Raw genomic sequence first — 7382 nt, 5'->3', positions numbered from 1 at the left:
GTAACCATGACTCTGAACTTTATGCTTGTCCATTGCCCTACTTTTCTTTACAATTTTATCACCTATCAATCCCCAATCAATATATTGTTTAATTTTCTGTATTCCTGAACTTTTTAAAGTCGAATCATACAGAATCTAGTCTTCCGTGACTTGTTTTTGTTACTCACCTTATGCTTTTGAAATGTAGCCAAGGCTACTGATTATTACTGCTGCACAGTATTCAAGTTAAAGAACAAGCCACATCGGCAGATGCAAAGCAGCAACCATGCATGACTCCATCTCTATCCACGTTGGCCAGGCTGGTGCCCAGATTGGCAGTGCCTACTGGCAGCTCCATTACCTGGAACATGGCATTCATCCTGATGGCCAGATGCCAAGTGACAAGACCATTGATGGAGGACTTGCTCCTTCAACACCTTCTTCGGTGAGATGGGCACTGGCAAGAATGTGTTGTAGACCTGGAACCCACAGTCATTGATGAAGTTCACACTGGCACCTACCGCCAGCTCTTCTACCCTGAGCAGGTCATCACAGGCAAGGAAGATAGTGGCAATAACTACGCCCGAGGGCACTACCGCATTGGCAAGGAGATCAGTGACAGAATTTGTAAGGTGGATGACCAGGGCACAGGTCTTCAGGTCTTCTTGGTTTTCTTTAGCTTTGGAGGGGGGACCTGGTTCCAGGTTCACCTCCCTGGTGATAGAACATCTCTCTGTTGATTATGGCAGGAAGTCCAAGCTGGAGTTCTCTATTTACCCAGCCCCCTAGGTTTCCATGCTTTCGTGGTAGACATCTATGACATCTGTCATTGAAACCTCCATATTGAACACCCAATCTACACTAATCTAAATAGGTTGATAGGTCGAATTGTGCCCTGCATCACAGCTTCCTTCAGATTTGATGGAGCCCTGAATGTTGATCTGACAGTATTCCAGACCAACCTGGAGCCTCATCCCTGCATCCACTTCCCTCTGGCCATGAATGCCCCTGTCATCTCTGCTGAGAAAGCCTACCACGAACAGCTTTCTGTAGTAGAGATTACCAATGCTTGCTTTGAGCCAGCCAACCAGATGGTGACATGTGACCCTCACCATAGTAAATACATGGCTGGCTGCCTGATGTACTGTGGCTACATGGTTCCCAAAGATGTCAATGCTGCCATTGCCACCACCAAAACCAAGCATACCACCCAGTATCATTCAAAGTGGGCATAAATGACCAGCCTCCCACTGTGGTACCTGGTGGAGATCTGGCCAAAGTCCAGCGAGCTGTGAGCATGCTGAGCAACACCACAGCCATTGCTGAGGCCTGGGCTCGCCTGGACCACAAGTTTGACCTGATGCATGCCACGTGTCTCTCTGTTCACTGGTACATGGGGGAGGGCATGGAGGAAGGAGAGTTTTCTGAGGCTTGTAAGGACATGGCTGCCCTTGGAAGGATTATGAGGAGGATGGTGTGGATTATGTTGAAGGAGAAGGTGAAGGAGAAGGAAATGTCACAAAGATGCTGCTTTTGCTGGGAAGCTTATTCTGTTTTGAACATTGAAAACTTGTGCTCTGATTACTTAATTTGACATACAATTACTGACCTGTGCTTTAAAACACAACACTTTGTTACAGACCCAAGCTGTCCATGTCTCTGATGGGTTTGAATACAGTATTCCCTGTCTTAAATTAAAAAAAAAAAAAAGCCACAATCTATCCGTTCTCTAATCAACAGATTTATGTACATTTTATTTTTTTATTATAAAACAGTGTTTCTTTAAATATTTTGTCTTCTGATATTTATATATAAGAGTTTCTTTAGAAAATATATCTGGAAGTGGAATTGTTGGGTCACAGGATATGTGTATCCTTGAAGTTATTAATTAATGTCAAACTGTTTTCCAAACAGGTAATAACTACTTATCCTTTGACTAGCAGAGTATATGAGTACCTCTTGCTCCTTATCTCCAATCAAATTTGATATTGTGAGGATTTAAAATCTTTGCCAGTTGCGTAGATGTAAAAATCTCATTTTATTTTATTTTAGTAGGCTCCATGCCCAAGGTTGGGCTTGAACTCATGACCCTGAGATCAGGAGTCACATGTTCTACCAACTGGGCCAGTAGGTGTGCCAAAAGTATACCATTTTAGTTATGATTTTCTGTTCCTCAAATAATAAAGGTGAGAATCATTTCGTGTTCATTTGCCATTGGTTTTGTGTTTTTTTCCTCTCTGAAGTTTCTGATTCCAGTCTTGTGCCCATTAAAAATTGTTTTGTCTTTTCCCTATTGAAAATTTGGAATCTGGGGCACCTGGGTGACTCAGTGGTTAAGTGTTTGCCTTCAGCTCAGGTCATGATCCTGCGTCTTGGGATTGAGCCCCACACCGAGCCCCACATCAGGCTCCCTGCTCCACAGGGAGCCTGCTTCTCCCTCTCCCACTTCCCCTGCATGTGTTTCCTCTCCGGCTGTGTCTCTCTCTGTCAAATGAATAAATTAAAAAAAAAAAAAAAGAAAAGAAAATTTGGAATCCTTCATACATTTTGGACAATAGCCCTCTGTCAGTTGTATGTGTTGCTAATATCTTTTCTCAGTATGCATTCCGTCTTTTCATTTTTCTCATGATCCTCTGACAAACAAATTCTGCATTTTAACGTGGTTGAGTTTAACCAACCTTTTCTTTTAGAGGTTGTGCCTGTTTGGGTCTTGCTTCAGAGATCCTCTTCTTTTCCAAGGTCTTTTTGTTTTTCCTTTTAAAGATTTATTTACCCATTTGAGAGAGAGAGAGAGAGTGAGAGAACACACAAGCACACAAGGGGGGGAAGGCAGAGGTAAGTGAAAGAAGCAGACTCCCTGCTGAGCAGGGACCCTGATGCGGGGCTCAATCCCAGGACCCCAAGATCATGACTGAAAACTGAAATCAACAGTTGGACACTCAATTGACTGAGCTACAAGGCACCCCTCTTCCCAGGTCTTAAATATATTCTCTTTTTTTTCTTTCCTAGAAGTTTTATAGTTTTACTTTCCACAATTAAGCCTTGAATCCATCTGGAATTTTTTTTTTTCTGTTGTATGAGGTATAGTTCCAATTACATTTTATTTAACATACATAACCCATTGTAGAGGCCCTCCATTTCTCACGAGGCTGCAGTTCCAGTTGTGTTGGATCATCTCCAAAGAAGGCTCTGATCAGCTCTTTACCTCCTTATAAATATTCTGCTCTATCCATGAAGAGCTAAGGCCTGTTTCTTTTCCCCTAGAATCTGGGCTGGTCTGGCTACTAGCTCGAACAAATCAGGAGGGGTCATCTGGAAGAGAACAGAACCCCAGACAGCACTCTGGCCATGGGAGAGCAGTCTTATTGGAATCGCAATCTGGGTCCAGTGACCACCTGAATACAGCTGGAATGACTGAGTCATGGTGAGACCAATAGTAGGACTGGCCAGGCAATTCACAGAATCATCAGAAATTATAAAATGGTTGCTGTAGTTTTAAGACATGAGGTACTGGGTAGTTGGTGACATCGCAACTGATAGTCACTGCAACAAATCCAGTTTCCATACATGTTAGAGTCTGTTTCAAGGCTGTTTATTCTGTTTCTATTGGATTGTTTGTCTCAATGACTATCTGATAGGGCGTGTATTTTTACCTTGCTCTCCTTTTTCCTGTTTTCATATAACGTTTGAAAGCAAGAATTTGCTTACTTGATCACACACACCCCTCACATCTATTATATATGTTTCTCCACTTATGTGGTCTTCTTGAAAGATAAAATGAAGCACATTACAATTTGTAAAGTTCATTGGAGCAAAAATCAATTCAAGTTGGGCAATGCCAAACTGGAAACAGTTAGGAGGGCTTCGCCAATAAGAGCTACAAGAAAAACTTAACAGAGAAGAGGCAGAAGCAAAGCAAGAGAATGACTTGGCTGTAAGAGGCTGCGTTACCTGGGAGAGCTAGTAGCTGTCCTTGGTTGTCCTTGGGTTTCAGTTTTTTAACTTTGAGGCATTATAGGCAAAAGTTTGGGTTTGCTTACGTAGACTACTAAGGCATTAAAGCCATCTCAGTCTAACAGCTTTCTTGTTTAATCTACTTAATAGTCTTCTTTAATGTCTTCTAACATTAGATTTATAATCTTCTCCATAGAGGTCTTACATGTCTTTTGTTGGATCTCTTTCTAGTGTTTATTGCTGTGGTAAATCTCTTTGTTACTGATATGTACAAATGCAATTTACTATTGCATACTGATTTCATAACCAGAAACTTTTCTCTTACTAATTTTTTTCCTTTTTTTAAATTTTTTTGTCAGAAAGAGAAGAGAGAGAGCTCAGGGGCAGGGGGAGGTAGAGAAGCAGGCTTCCTACTGAGCAAGGAGCCCAATGTGGGGCTCGATCCCAGGACCCTGGGATCATGACCTGAGCCGAAGGCAGACGCTTAACAGACTGAGCCACTCAGGCATCTCAAACCACTTATTAATTTCTAAACTTTATCTTTGGATTCTTCAGAGTATTGTGTGTAGATAATCCTATCATCAGCAAACAAGGATAACTTTGTTTCTTTTTTTTCAACCTTATCTATTTTATGTCTTATTCTTATCTTACTTCACTGGTCAGAAAGTCTAGTGCCATGATAAATAGAACACTTGTTCTTGATCTTAAAAGAATTTTTATATTTTTAAATCTCACTTTTTTTTTTCTTAGAGATTTTTTAAGTAACCTCTATGTCCAATGTGGGGCTCAAACTTACAACCCTGAGATCAAGAGTTGGGTGCTCCTGGAGGACAACAGGAGAAGGAAGGGAAAAATGAAGCGGTGGCCGGGGGGGGGGGGGGGGGGTTATCAGAGGGGGAGATGAGCCATGAGAGCAAGGGACTCCCGAGAAACAAACTGAGGGTTTTAGAGGGGAGGTGGTTAGGGGGATGGGCGAGCTTGGTGATGAGTATTAAGGAGGGCATGTATTGCACGGAGCACGTGTGTTAGACACAATGAATCATGGAACAATACATCCAAACTAATGATGTACTGTATGGTGACTAATTTTTTTTTAAGATTTTATTTATTTATTTGACAGAGAGAGACAGAGAGAGAGAGAGGAAACACAAGCATGGGGAGTGGGACAAGAGAAGTCAGCTTCCCGCTGAGCAGGGAGCCTGATGTAGGGCCCGATCCCAGAACCCTGGGATCATGACCTGAGCTGAAAGCAGATGCTTAACGACTCACTCGGAGCCGCTGTATGGTGACTGATATAAATTAATAATAATTTTTTTTTAATGGCAAAAAAAAAAAGAGTTGCTTGCTCCACCAAGTGAGCCAGCCAGGCACCCCTTTATATCTTACTAATAGTAAGTATGAATTTTTGCTATAGCTTTTTTCCTCTAGAAAAACTTTATATGGTTAAAGAGGTTTTCTTCTTTCTATTTTGTTGCAAAAAAATTTTTTCCCCAAACCATAATCTAAAATTCCCTTCTATTAAATCATTCTCCTACTTCTCTTGAGATGATGGTATTTTTTTTTCACCCTTAATTTGTTGCCTTGGTATATTAAAATATTTTTAAAAGGTAAACCAATCTTGAATTCCTGGAATGAACCCAATTTTGTAATAATCAAATATGTTTTTTATTCGTTGCTAGAGTCAGTTTGTTAAATTTTGTTTAGGATTTTTGCATTTGTGATCATTATTGACATTGATCTATAATTTTTTAGTCTTTTAATGCTATTGCCTCTCTTTGATGTATATGATGCTTATGTTGACACTATACAATGACTTGGAAAATATTTCCTCTTTTTCTATATCCTAAAAGAATGCAAAATTAGATTTACTTCCCTTTTATGACCCTAATAGTATTTATCTGTGTTTTCTTGGTTTTTTCTTACTTGTTTTTTCCCAGAGATTTGTCAATTTTATTAATCCTGAAAAAAAAAAAAAACTTTTAGGGGCACCTGTGTGGCTCAGTCAGTTGACCATTGACTCTTGGTTTCAGCTCAGATCACGATCTCAGGGTGGTGAGATCAAGCCCTACATTGGGCTCAGCACTCAGAGTGGAGTCTGCTTGGGATTCTCTCTTTCCCTCTTCCTCTGCCCCTACTCACCTAAATAAATAAATAAATAATAAAATCTTAAAAAAAATCTTTTGTCGAGCCTCTCTGTTTTGTGTTTTCTTTTTTTTTCATTTCAACATTTAAAAAAAATTTTTTTTATTTATTTGCAGCATAACAGTATTCATTATTTTTGCACCACACCCAGTGCTCCATGCAATCCGTGCCCTCTCTAATACCCACTACCTGGTACCCCAACCTCCCATCCCCTGCCCCTTCAAAACCCTCAGATTGTTTTTCAGAGTCCATAGTCTCTCATGGTTCACCTCCCCTTCCAATTTCCCCCAACTCCCTTCTCCTCTCTAACTCCCCATGTCCTCCATGCTACTTGTTATGCTCCACAAATAAGTGAAACCATATGATAATTGACTCTCTCTGCTTGACTTATTTCACTCAGCATAATCTTTTCCAGTACCGTCCATGTTGTGTTCTTTATGAATTTCTGCTTTTATATTTATTTCTTTTTTCCTATCTTCTAAAATTAGATGTTAAGCTAATTACTTTTTACCCTTTATTCTTTTACAATATATGCATTTAGGCTACTATACATGTCCCTCTAAATACTGCCTTAGCCATATCTTGTTAATTTTGACAAGTAGTGTTACTGTTCAGTTCTAAATATTTTCTAGTTTTCATTAGGATTTCTTTGTGCTGGAGCTATTTAAAAGTATGTTTTTCAACATGCAAGTGTGTGACTTTTTGTTTTATTTTTAAAAATTAATATCTAAATTAGTTGCATTATAGTCAGAGATTGCGGATACTTATTTTTTGGAATTTGTCGAGAATATCTTGTGATTAGTTCACAAGTCATTTTTCATAAATTACTCCATAAAGCTTGTAAAGAATGAATATTTTCCCATTCTTAGATTCAATGTACTATATATAAATATTATATCAAGCTCACTCACAGTGATTCAATCATCTTCTTCATCACTGATTTTTCTGTGGGTTTGAGTATAAACTACTTTATATGTTTATGTTTAATTTCTTATCTTGTTCCAGAAAGCTGTGCCTGTTCTATGTTTGTACTGTACTTCTTTTCAAGACTCTGTTTGATTCCCTTGGGTGACTCTGACACTTGATGATTTACTCTACTCTTTGCAGGTTATATGAGATAACAAACAACCCCAAAATCTCATACATGCACCCCGATGTTTATAGCAGCATTATCTGCAATAGCCAAATTATGGAAAGAGCCTAAATTCCATTGATAGATGAGTGGATAAAGAAGATGTGATATATGTGATATATGTTATATATGTATATATACACACACACACACACACACACACACACATATATAA

The 7382-nt window shown here is 39.4% G+C and overlaps 1 pseudogene; it reads left to right on the top strand.

The window, feature by feature from the left end:
• The first annotated feature begins 265 nt into the window (after positions 1 to 265).
• On the top strand, positions 266 to 1545 carry LOC101674859 (annotated as a pseudogene).
• The last annotated feature ends 5837 nt before the right edge of the window (positions 1546 to 7382 follow it).

Source organism: Mustela putorius, unplaced genomic scaffold, assembly GCF_011764305.1.
Source record: "Mustela putorius furo isolate JIRA1106 unplaced genomic scaffold, ASM1176430v1.1 tig00000738_pilon_pilon_pilon, whole genome shotgun sequence".
NCBI lineage: Eukaryota > Metazoa > Chordata > Mammalia > Carnivora > Mustelidae > Mustela > Mustela putorius.
Note: the sequence above shows the minus strand (reverse complement) of the source record. Positions and strands in the feature narration are given on the sequence as shown.